At 50.4% G+C, this 13,006-nt stretch overlaps 1 protein-coding gene across 1 annotated transcript in view; it reads right to left on the bottom strand.

Annotated features, from left to right (window-relative positions):
- The window catches only part of gde1 (glycerophosphodiester phosphodiesterase 1), a 41,680-nt gene that overhangs the window by 3,047 nt on the left and 25,627 nt on the right, over window positions 1-13,006 (bottom strand).

Below are 13,006 nucleotides of genomic sequence, written 5' to 3'. Positions count from 1 at the left end.
GGGGAAGGGGCGGGCAGAGGGGGGAAGGGGGGGCAGAGGGGGGAAGGTGGCGGGGCAGAGGGGGGAAGGTGGCGGGGGCAGAGGGGGAAGGGGCGGGGCAGAGGGGGGAAGGTGGCGGGGGCAGAGGGGGAAGGTGGCGGGGCAGAGGGGGAAGGTGGCGGGGCAGAGGGGGAAGGTGGCGGGGCAGAGGGGGGGAAGGTGGCGGGCAGAGGTGGAGGGCGGGGCAGAGGGGGGAAGGTGGCGGGCAGAGGGGGAAGGTGGCGGGGCAGAGGGGGGGAAGGTGGCGGGGCAGAGGGGGGAAGGTGGCGGGGCAGAGGGGGGAAGGTGGCGGGGCAGAGGGGGGAAGGTGGCGGGGCAGAGGCGGCAAGGGGGGGAAGGTGGCGGGGCAGAGGGGGGAAGGTGGCGGGGCAGAGGGGGGAAGGTTGGCGGGGCAGAGGGGGGAAGGTGGCGGGGCAGAGGGGGGAAGGGGGCGGGGCAGGGGGGGAAGGTGGCGGGGCAGAGTGCCGAACCCGGTTAACACTGCTGCCTCACAGTGCCAGGGTCCTGGGTTAACACTGCTGCCTCACAGTGCCAGGGACCCGGGTTAACACTGCTGGTCTCACAGTGCCAGGGGAACCTGGGTTAACACTGCTGCTCACAGTGCCAGGGACGCAGGTTAACACTGCTCTCTCAGGCCAGGGACCGGGTTACGCACTGCTGTCTCACAGTGCCAGGGAACCGGGTAACACTGCTGCCTCACAGGGCCAGGGACCCGGGTTAACATGCTGTCTCAGTGCCAGGGACCCGGGTAACACTGCTGTCTCACAGAGCCAGGGACCCCGGGTTAACACTGCTGTCTCACAGTGCCAGGGACCCGGGTTTAACACTGCTGTGTCACGTGCCAGGGACCGGGTTAACACTGCTGTCTCAACAGTGCCAGGGACCCGGGTTAACACTGCTGCCTCACAGCGCCAGGGACCCGGGTTAGCACTGCTGTCCCACAGCGCCAGGGACCCGGGGTAACACTACTGTCTCAGTGCCAGGGACCCGGCTCAGCACTGCTGCCTCAGTGCCAGGGATCCGGCTCAGTACTGCTGCCTCAGTGCCAGGGCCCTGGGTTAACACTGCTGTCTCACAATGCCAGGGACCCGGGTTAACACTGCTGCCTCACAGTGCCAGGGACCCGGGTTAACACTGCTGTCTCACAGTGCCAGGGACCCGGGTTAACACTGCTGTCTCAGTGCCAGGGACCCGGGTTAACACTGCTGCCTCACCCAGTGCCAGGGACCCGGGTTAACACTGCTGTCTCACAGTGCCAGGGACCCGGGTTAACACTGCTGCCCTCCACAGTGCCAGGGACCCGGGTTAACACTGCTGCCTCACAGTGGCAGGGACCCAGGTTAACACTGCTGCCTCACAGTGCCAGGGACCCGGGTTAACACTGCTGTCTCACAGCGCCGGGGCCCCGGGTTAACACTGCTGTCCCACAGCGCCAGGGACCCGGGTTAGCACTGCTGTCTCAACAGTGCCAGGGACCCGGGGTAACACTGCTGCCTCACAGTGCCAGGGACCCGGATTAACACTGCTGCCTCACAGTGCCAGGGACCCGGATTAACACTGCTGTCTCACAGTGCCAGGGACCCGGGTTAACACTGCTGTCTCACAGTGCCAGGGACCCGGGTTAACACTGCTGTCTCAGAGCCAGGGATCGGATTAACACTGCTGTCTCACAGTGCCAGGGAACCCGGGTTAACACTGCTGCCTCACAGTGCCAGGGGCCCGGGTTAGCACTGTGTTCTTGAAAATACAGAAAAATGTGTCATTTGAAACATGGAAGTCTGGCAATATCTGGTTTGAGAGGATACAGGGAAAGATCCCACAAAAGTATCATAGCAGCTGCAAAGAGCAGGGTTATAAATGCCGATTCTTGCTCACAAGCAGGCTAATCAAACACATAGGTCTCATGTGGTAAGCTAAACAATGGCTCACACCTTCATGGAATGTAAACTATCTCAGGAAGCATCTGAAAAAGCATGGATGAGAGTTTCAATTGCATTAAGTGATGAATGTTTAAAACAGGCCAGTCTTTCAAGTCATAACCAAGTTAAATTTTAGCATACAGCTAAAAGCAAAGTTTCACACCTTAATTGAAATAACTCTCTTAGTAAACAGCTGGAAAGGATGGAAGATACTCAGTCAAATTTGGTGTCAAATTCAAAGTGTAAAATTCTATGAACATCAAACAATTAAAAGAAAATTGGAGACGAACCTGTCTACGAGAAACTCATGTAAGTCAAAATCAAAGGCAAAGTATGAGCTGGGGACAATTGGAAAATTAAACGATTTGAAATCACAGAATTAAAAGTAACACCTATTGAAACCAAAGCATTGTTTAATCAGATCTGAGAGGAGACGATATGCCCAAAATGAATAATTAGTAGTAGTAAGATGTTTACATCAAAGATACTTCTAAACTATCAAATGTGAAACAAGCCATTTACAATAAGTCGTTAAAACTTAATAACTCTCAGAAAGAGAATATAACCCCAGGGAACAGAGGACAGAGAGAAACCAGCAACAGGAGGAGAAGGGGAGGAGAACTCAGAGAGAGAGAGAGGAGAGAGCTCGGTCATGGGAAAGACAAGGCAAGCAGCCGAGTTTAACAGTTATACATCAAAGGAAGACTAGAATTTAAACAGGAGTCAGAGTCAGCTTAGAGATAGCTAGCAGAGCCAGCTCTCACAGCTCGGTGCATGGGAAGAACAGGACACAGCAACCGAGTTCACCAGCGAATACAACTCAAGAAGACCAGATTTTAAGAAGATCGATTGCCAAGGTGGGCCTGAAGCAACCAGCAGCAGCCAGAAGCAAGATCTTTTTTCCTTTCTGTAAGAAAGTGTTTGCAGCTTTTAAAAGAAAATATAATAATAAAAATAACTTAACCTGAAAAAGTGGTTATTAGCTTACTTCACTTCCTTAATAACGCAGGACCCAGGACATCAATGCTATTAAGGGGTAAGTAGGTAAAATTCTTCGGTGAAGGTATGGGTTATACCGGGGGGATAACTTGAAAAGATAGTTTGACCTGAATAGCACCCACAGAAGCCTGCATTGGAGTCAGGGAGTGAGAATCCCTGTTCACCATTTAGAATATCAACCTTTTTTTTTGGTATAGGGGGAATTCTAAGAATAGTGGTGAGTTTTAACTTCAACTGCTGCCTCACAGTGCCAGGGATCCGGGTTAACACTGCTGTCTCAGTGCCAGGGACCCGGGTTAACACTGCTGCCTCACAGTGCCAGGGATCTGGGTTAACACTGCTGTCTCAGTGCCAGGGACCCGGGTTAACACTGCTGTCTCACAGTGCCAGGGATCCGGGTTAACACTGCTGTCTCAGTGCCAGGGACCCGGGTTAACACTGCTGTCTCACAGTGCCAGGGATCCGGGTTAACACTGCTGTCTCACAGTGCCAGGGACCCGGGTTAACACTGCTGCCTCACAGTGCCAGGGACCCGGGTTAACACTGCTGTCTCACAGTGCCAGGGACCCGGGTTAACACTGCTGTCTCATAGTGCCAGGGACCCGGGTTAACACTGCTGTCTCACAGTGCCAGCGACCTGGGTTAACACTGCTGTCTCAGTGCCAGGGACCCGGGTTAACACTGCTGTCTCATAGTGCCAGGGACCCGGGTTAACACTGCTGTCTCACAGTGCCAGAGACCCGGGTTCACAGTGCTGTGTCACAGTGCCAGGGACCCGGCTTAACGCTGCTGCCTCACAGTGCCAGCGACCTGGGTTAACACTGCTGTCTCAGTGCCAGGGACCCGGGTTAGCATCGCTGTCTCACAGTGTCAGGGGCCCGGGTTAACACGGCTGCCTCACAGTGCCAGGGTCCCGGGTTAACACTGCTGCCTCAGTGCCAGGGAGCCGGGTCAACACTGCTGCCTCACAGTGCCAGGGAGCCGGGTTAACACTGCTGCCTCACAGTGCCAGGGACCCGGCTTAGCACTGCTGCCTCAGTGCCAGGGACCCGGCTTAGCACTGCTGCCTCACAGTGCCAGGGACCGGGTTAGCACTGCTGTCTCAGAGCCAGGGATCGGGTTAACACTGCTGTCTCACAGCGCCAGGGACCCGGGTTAACACTGCTGTTTCACAGTGCCAGGGACCCGGGTTAGCACAGCTGCCTCACAGCGCCAGTGACCCGGGTTAACACTGCTGCCTCACAGTGCCAGGAACCCGGCTTAGCACTGCTGCCTCAGTGCCAGGGACCCGGCTTAGCACTGCTGCCTCACAGTGCCAGGGGACCCGGGTTAGCACTGCTGTCTCACAGTGCCAGGGACCTGGCTTAGCACTGCTGTCTCAGTGCCAGGGACCTCGGTTAACACTGCTGTCTCACAATGCCAGGGACCCGGGTTAACACTGCTGTCTCACAATTCAAGGGACCCGAGTTAACACTGCTGTCTCACAATGTCAGGGACCCGGGTTAACACTGCTGTCTCACAATGCCAGGAACCCGGGTTAACACTGCTGTCTCACAGTGCCAGGGACCCGCGTTAGCACTGCTGTCTCAGTGCGCCAGGGACCCCGGTTCAATTCCAGCCTCGGGTGACTGTCTATGTGGAGTTTGAATGTTCTCCCGTATCTGCGTGGGCTTCCTCCGCTTTCCTCCCACAGTCCAGGGATATGCAGGTTAGGTGGACTGGGCATGATAAAATTGCACTTTAGTGCCCAAAAGGTTATTGGGTTACGGGGATATGGTGAAAGCATGGGCCTAGGTTGGATGCTTTTACTGTGGGTAGGTGTGAACTAGATGGGCAGAATGGCCTCGTTCTGCACTGTCGAGATTCTCCGATACCCTTCAGCTTAAATGGAACAATCCGGTACCACCCATTCCCCTAAATTCAAGCTTAAGCTATGCAACCTTTCTACATATTTAACTTTTAACTTTGATATTGTCCTGGCCATTTCCTGAGGAAATGCCTCCTCCAAACAGTCAGAATGGGGAAGCGGAAGGCCCATCATTTCTCAGCTGCCACAAATTATTAATTCACTGAAGCCATCAAAAAATTAAAATGCTCATTTTAACTGTGTTTTGATAGTTCACAAACAAGAAGTATATGAGGTCATTTTGATTTGTTAAAGAAAAAAAGTTATTTAATATCTGGTCGCCACAAAGCCAAAGGCAAGAAGAGTGTGCAGCTGCTAACATTGTTGGCACAGTTCTCGTAACCTGAACTCAAAATGCAAATATATTTAAACAGGAGTCTAATGAAGCCTAACACTTGGCCATCGTGTTCTCCATTATAGACCCAGTCAAAGAGATTCAAACAGATGTTTTATAATTCCTGCTTTTAAAAAAGTTTTGTTTCAAACACTTGCTTTCGGAGCACTGCTCCTTCCTCAGGTGAATGAAGAGGTATGTTCCAGAAACATATGAACAAATTCAAAGATGCCAGACAATGCTTTGAATGCGAGCCTTTGCAGGTAATTAAGTCGTTACAGATCCAGAGATAGGGGTAATCCCAGGTTAAAGAGGTGTGAATTGTCTCAAGCCTGGACAGTTGGTAGGATTTTGCAAGCCCAGGCCAGATGGTGGGGGATGAATGTGATGCGACATGAATCCCAGGTCCCGGAACATACCTCGTCATTCACCTGAGGAAGGAGCTGTGCTCCGAAAGCTAGTGTTTGAAACAAACCTGTTGGACTTTAACCTGGTGTTGTAAGACTTCTTACTGTGCTCACCCCAGTCCAATGCCGGTATCTACACATCTTAAAAGGTTTGGCTGCCTTTAACATTAATTTTAGAACCAAATTTACAACAGCAATTATTTAAGTATGTGAATAACATGAATAAAAGTTCCAGCCTTGGTGAGACTTCAACCTTAAGATAGTTTAAAGTATAGTTGGCTTGAACACGAGAAATAGGAGGAGTGGACCACACTGAAAATAAAGGCTCCAACACTCATCCCTGGAGCATCTCGACAACAAACACTCCTACGTCAGACTCCTATTTATTGTCTACAGCTCCGCCTTCAACACCATAATCCCAGCCAAACTCATATCAAAGCTGCAAACCTAGGACTTGGCTCCTCCCTTTGCAACTGGATCCTCGACTTCCCGCCCATAGACCACAATCAGTAAGAATAAACAACACCTCCACAAAAGCCCTCAATGCCGGGGCCCCGCAAGGCTGCGAACTTAGCCCCCTACTGTACTCCCTATGCAGACAATTGCGTGGCAAAATCTGGCTCCAACCCCATCTACAAGTTTGCTGATGACACGACCGTAGTGGGTTGGATCTCAAAATAATGGCTGCATCACGGCCTGGTATGGCAACTGCCCGGTCCAGGACCACAAGAAACTTCAGAGAGTCGTGACATCACCCAGCCATCACACGAACCTGCCTTCCATCCATCGACTCCATCTACACCTCCTGCTGCCTGGGGAAAGCAGGCAGCATAATCAAAGATTCCTCCCACCCGGCTTACTCACTCTTCCAACTTCCATTGAGCAGGAGATATAAAAGTCTGAGAACCTGCACAAACAGATTGAAAAACAGCTTCTTCCCCACTGTTACCAGACTCCTAAACGACGCTGTTAAGGATCTGATCTGATCTCTTCACACATCTTCTCTACTGAGCAGTACTCGATCCCTGTATGCTGACTCCAGGAATGCCTGTGTCTATGCAGAACAATACTTTTCACTGTACCTCGGTACACATGACAATGAACCAATCCCAATCCAAAACCAGACGTGGCTAGTAGAGGAAATCTACCCATAGATCCATGCCTTACACTGCCATAATTAGTGGGGGGGTCAACTTATCTGCACACTTCTAGTACTGGTTCCATGCCAGTCCGGAGCAGTTCACCAAGGCAGGAGACCAGAAACTTCAGGGGCTTTTAAAGATCAGTATTTACTTGAAATGTCACAGCATGCTGATGAAACAGTAAGCAAGTGGTAAACCTTTGGCAAGACTACATGTAATATTAATTAGTGACTTTAAATGTCCCAGACTTTATGAATGTTTTCGGGAATGCCTTCCATTGGGCCAGCCGGGAGAGAGAGAGATCCAAGGAAGCAAGCAAGGGGACAGAAAACAGGAGCACACAATCTAGGTGAATTTGAACTCAAGACATTCCTGGATGAGATGCAGGAAAGGAGAAGAAAATTGTTGAGTGCCTTTGGGAGAAAATCTCCAAACACTGCCCAAAATAATGTGGAGATAGAGGTGGCAATGGACTAAATGTCACCTCTCCCTCATCCCTGTCATTGCAAACCAATGCAGGGAAAGGTTTAAATGACCCAACGAGAGCAGTTAAGGTGCGAGGCCACTGTTACCTCTCATTTATAGGGCAACGACGTTATTTTGAAAAGAAATAAATTTAGAGTGCACAATTATTATTTTTTTTTCAATTAAGGGGCAATTTCACGTGGCCAATCCACCTAACCTGCACATCTTTGGGTTGTGTGGGTGAGACCCACGCAGACACGGGGAGAATGTGCAAATTCCACACGGACAGTGACCCAGAGCTGGGATTCGAACCGGGGTCCTCAGCGTCGTAGTTCCAGTACTAACCACTGCGCCACTGTGCTGCCCCAACCCTCTGACACAAGGATCACGCAATGTGAGCGTGGGAGCAGCAAACCCCTAAACGACGATCTTATGGAGCTGATCTGCTCTCTTCACACATCTTCTCTACCGAGCAGTACTCCGATGCCTGTGTCTACGTATTTACATTGTGTATTTTATGTTTGCCCTAATATATATTTTCTTTTCAGCTACAATCTTTGTTTTGATCCTTGTGCACGACACTTTTGTGGGTTTACGTGGTTTGTACTATGTACCAAGATTCGTTGGTCAATGTTTCAGCACTTTTGAGTCGAGCCAATATGCTTAAATTCTCACTGATTCGTGGCGGTTGAAGGGAGTTGGGGCAGGACCTAGCCCTTGATGGCGCCGCTGCCTTTGAGAGGTTTCCCGCACTGACGATAGTGCACAGAAAAGGATGATGGCTGCTAGCGGTGAAGGCGATTCATCTGATAGTCTTGGCTCTGTCCTGCAGGATATTAGAGTTGCGTCTTTATGGAGGCGGGGGCGACGCACGAGGAGGTTTGTGTAGCAGAGCGAGTGCCGTCTCTGGTGGAAGCCTGCTTTTGCATGGTTTAGTTCCTGTTGCATGGCTTGTCGTCCATCCTAAGGAGTTAGGGTGAGGGCGAGGGGAGAAAGGGTGAGGGGCCAGGTCGTACCTGGTGTCTCCGGTGTGATGGTGCGGAAGCTCTCAGCCAAGTTTGAGAACTGGTTGCCGTATTTTGAGGATTTCGATTTGGAGGGCATTTAATCCGGTCTTAGAGGCCTGGGGTTGGTGGTGGCCTTCCAACCTCTGGTTCTATGTGGTCTTATTCCTGGTTTCGTTTGAGAGGGGGTGGAATCACTTTAGTCAGCCTGGGCGTCTCCCAACTGGAGCTTGAGTGGTTGGTGGGGGAGAAGAGCCGGAGGCGTGCCCGGAGGGGGAGGCGTGCCCGGAGGGGGAGGCGTGCCCGGAGGGGGAGGCGTGCCCGGAGGGGGAGGCGTGCCGGGAGGGGGAGGCGTGCCCGGAGGGGGAGGCGTGCGGGGAGGGGGAGGCGTGCGGGAGGGGGAGGCGTGCCGGGAGGGGAGGCGTGAGGGGAGGCGTGAGGGGAGGCGAGGGGGAGATGAGGAGGAGGGAGGTGAGGCGGTGGTGAGGGAGGAGGTGTGAGGAAGAGAGGGAGGTGGGGGGAGGGGGGTGAGGTGGAGGTGAGGGGTAGGTATGGGGGGGGGGGGGGGGAGGTGAGGCGGAGGTGTGTGTCCTGTCCGAGACTGAACTACCTTTGCCTCAGAGGGGTGCAGGGAGTGGGTTTTCACGGGAATCCTTGAAGCCAGTTTATTTTTTCATTGTGGCAGTGCAAACGTAGAGCTAACATTTCGAGTCCAGATGACCCTTTGTCAAAGCCATTGTCAGCTTAGACAAGAGGTCATCTGGACTCGAAACGTTAGCTTGTTTCTCTCCCTACAGATGCTGCCAGACATGCTGAGATTTTCCAGCATTTTCTCTTTGGTTTCAGATTCCAGCATCTGCAGTAATTTGCTTTTATTTATTGAGAAGGATAATTTTGTCTGGCATGAACAACTCATTTGGGACAGGTCAGCTGGGTGAAGGGGCAGTGTGTATCCTCACCTCTGCGGTGACTTGCTGTCGATGATTGCTCTCTCCTTGGGCAACCCTGCGATTTCAGGACCCGTTCCTCGGATGGGGGAGCAGGGTGGGATTGGGAATTTGAGGGTTGGCAGGTGGAACTGATGTCTGGAGAGAGGTGACAACGTAAACTTGCTGCTCGGTGGAGGTTTTTGGTCTTCTTCTGACATTGTACAGCTTTTCACCTATATTGCTGCCGGAACAGCCGCTGCCTCCCAGTATTGGTGTCGCTGCTGCTGGTTCTCCAGCCTCCTCAGGGGAACAGGATGCCCCGTCTCGCATCGATGCCGGCGAGAAGCTTGGCACTGTCAGCATCCCTAAAGCCAGTAGCAGGGCTGCATGCTGCCATGCTTGTGTGTTGACTGGGAGTGAGTGCTGAGGGAGCGTTTAAAAGCAGATCCTCCTCAATAGCAGCCAGACACTGAGGCGAATCAGACAGCGAGACAGCCAAATAACGGCGAGAAGCTCGTGGGGACTCATTTCGGGCGCCACCTGCCGTTAAGTGTAGGCCACGATCTCACCCACGTAGCCGTTGAGGAACACCAGCCAATCGTCCACTTAGAAATGTTTCCATCAATAAGCAGTCAGAGTCTCTCATAAAGAGGCAGCATGATGGGAGCAATGATTAGCACTGCTGCCTCACGGCTCCGAGGTCCTGGGTTCAATCCCAGCTCTGGGTCACTGTCTGTGTGGAGTTTGCACAATCTCCTCGTTTCTGCGTGGGTTTCACCTCCACAAACCAAAGATGTGCAGGATAGGTGGACTGGCCACGCTAAATTGCTCCTGAATTGGAAAAAAATAATTGGGTACTCTAAATTTTAAAAAAAGTCTCTCATAAAGAGCTGAATTTTTATAAATGACCTGGAAGAGGGTGTAGAAGGATGGGTTAGTAAATTTGCAGATGACACGAAGGTCGGTGGAGTTGTGGATAGTGCTGAAGGATGTTATAGGTTACAGAGGGACATAGATAAGCTGCAGAGCTGGTGGCAGATGGAGTTTAATGCGGAAAAGTGTGAGGTGGTTCACTTTGGAAGGAGTAACAGGAATGCAGAGTACTGGGCTAATGGCAAGATTCTTGGTAGTGTAGATGAACAGAGAGATCTCGGCATCCAGGTACATAAATCCCTGAAAGTTGCCACCCAGGTTAATAGGGCTGTTAAGAAGGCATATGGTGTGCTAGCCTTTATCAGTAGGGAGATTGAGTTTCGGAGCCACGAGGTCATGCTGCAGCTGTACAAAATTCTGGTGCGGCCGCACCTGGAGTACTGCGTGCAGTTCTGGTCACCACATTATAGGAAGGATGTGGAAGCTTTGGAAAGGGTTCAGAGGAGATTTACTAGGATGTTGCCTGGTATGGAGGGAAGGTCTTACGAGGAAAGGCTCAGGGACTTGAGGTTGTTTTCGTTAGAGTGGAGAAGGCTGAGAGGTGACTTAATAGAGACATACAAGATAGTCAGGTTAGCCCTGTTGCATCATGGCGCCGAGGTCCCAGGTTCGATCCCGGCTCTGGGTCACTGTTCGTGTGGAGTTCGCACATTCTCCCCGTGTTTGCATGGGTTTCGCCCCCACAACCCAAAGATGTGCAAGGTAGGTGGATTGAACTCGCTAAATTGCCCCTTAATTGGAAAAAATGAATTGGGTACTCTAAATTAAGAAAAAAAAGATAGTCAAAGGGTTAGATAAGGTGGACAGTGAGAGTCTTTTTCCTCGGATGGTGATGACCAACACGAGGGGACATAGCTTTAAATTGAGGGGTGGTAGATATAGGACAGATGTCAGAGGCAGTTTCTTTACTCGGAGAGTAGTAGGGGTGTGGAACGCCCTGCCTGCAACAGTTGTAGACTCGCCAAATTTAAGGGCATTTAAGTGGTCAATGGATAGACATATGGATGAAAATGGAATAGTGTAGGTCAGATAGGCTTCAGATGGTTTCACGGGTCGGCGCAACATCGAGGGCCGAAGGGCCCGTACTGCGCTGTAATGTTCTATGTTCTATGAACTAAGCAGTGACGAATGGGAATCGATGTATATCCGTGAAGCTGGACATCCAGCATTCACTGCTATGAAGGTAAATGTCCATCTTGTATTACCTGGAAATGAGATGACATGTAATGAGCTCCCAGCAAGGATTCAGTTGCAGAGACAAGCAGGTACTATTAAAGCTCTGCCACCTGCTGTGCATGGCACTGAGGACCCGGGTTCGATCCCAGCCCTGGGTCACTGTCTGTGTGGAGTTTGCACATTCTCCCGTGTCTGCGTGGGTCTCATCCCCACAGCCCAAAGATGTGCAGGGTAGGTGGATTGGCCACGCTAAATTGCCCCTTAATTGGGAAAAAATAATTGGGTACTCAAATTAAAAAAAATAAGCTCTGCCACTTTAACTGGTACAGCCAACTGATGATGCAAGCTGCATTTGGATGGAAGTTGGAAAATTATTCACATGTTTACAGTGAGGTGCATTGATATTAAACTACCTGTGCAGATCCTGCTAGGATTCCCCCGAGAACGCAAACCTACAGCTGGCAGTTATCAAATGACCAGCCTCCTTAGAAATAGAGAAGCAAATGAGGTCTCTTTCGATTAAAATTAACTTGAAGTTGACAGCTCGCTACAAAATATTGCATCAGTGTCAACTTTGTGACAGACTTGGTAATCCAATATGTCAGCACTGTTGATAATCGACCAACCTTTACTTGTTCTGAGGGATGGACGGTTAATGGCACAGAGATTCTTCCCATGAAATTCCAGACATGCGTAAGCCAAAGCCCTAATGGATATTCTGGTTGGTAGTGATTGTGGCCTTTAATAAGGCTCTACCCAGTGCTGGTGGGTGCATTCAGGAGGAACAAAAACACACTTCCCTTCAGAGCTGTACTGCTGGGAGCAAAGATCATAGGATGGTTTTTCATGCAGTCTAAAGTCACAACAATGGGCAGAGTGGCTCTGATAAACCCACAGTACGTACGAGCACCGCTGTATGCAACAACTCGATGTGGTCCACAAGGCTGTAATGGATGATGTCAGTTTGTTCTCAATCTGTCTCGTTTTCTCTCTCCTCCACCCACCTGAAGCATGATGGTAATTATTGATGATTTCCGTGATCTACGCCATATCATATACAAATCTGTCCCTTTTAAAATATTGTTTCAGGGGTTCTATTTCTCAATCATGTTGCAGTTCATTCAGCATTTCGTAAAGCTACAGCTGTGAACTCCACCAAAAACAGTCGAGAAACAAATCTTTCCAGCTTTACATTTTGAGTTTTACAATCCGTTTTCGGTACTCTGGCACTATTATGGTTACCAAGTTTTTTTCAGTTGACTGGAAAACAGGATATTTTGCAACATTGAGGAATTTGATGAGTAGTGATAAATGAGATTTAGTTGACAGGAAGAGTTTCAGTGAGGAATGAGAACTGGCATCACTGTGTCCAGATTCTAATCTTAAAATATAAAGGTACAATTTTAGCTGCAATTTCTTTCCTCTTATTAAAATGTGAACAATGGACACCAGCAACAATGTCACAGGAAACCACTCATGCAGACTAATCAAAAGAACATTTGCAAGGATATTTTGAGGATATTTGTGTTCAGCAAGGCTGCAGACTAGATTTTATAACTGAGGCATTAAGAAATCAGATACCCAGGGGCAATGTTTATTCCTCCCCACAAGAAGGGAGGGTTGAATAAAGTCACCCACTTTCAGTTTTAAACAGAGGCGTGTCAGGCAATCAACCTGCTCTCAGGTGAGGTATTCGCTGAAACAGTTTAAACAGGCTGCATGTCTCCACTTTCACAGCATTTTTAAACTCAGA

This window comes from Scyliorhinus canicula, chromosome 15, assembly GCF_902713615.1.
Source record: "Scyliorhinus canicula chromosome 15, sScyCan1.1, whole genome shotgun sequence".
NCBI classification, from domain to species: Eukaryota; Metazoa; Chordata; class Chondrichthyes; order Carcharhiniformes; family Scyliorhinidae; genus Scyliorhinus; species Scyliorhinus canicula.
The sequence above is the reverse complement of the archived record's forward strand: the minus strand, read 5'-3'. Positions and strand labels throughout refer to the sequence as shown.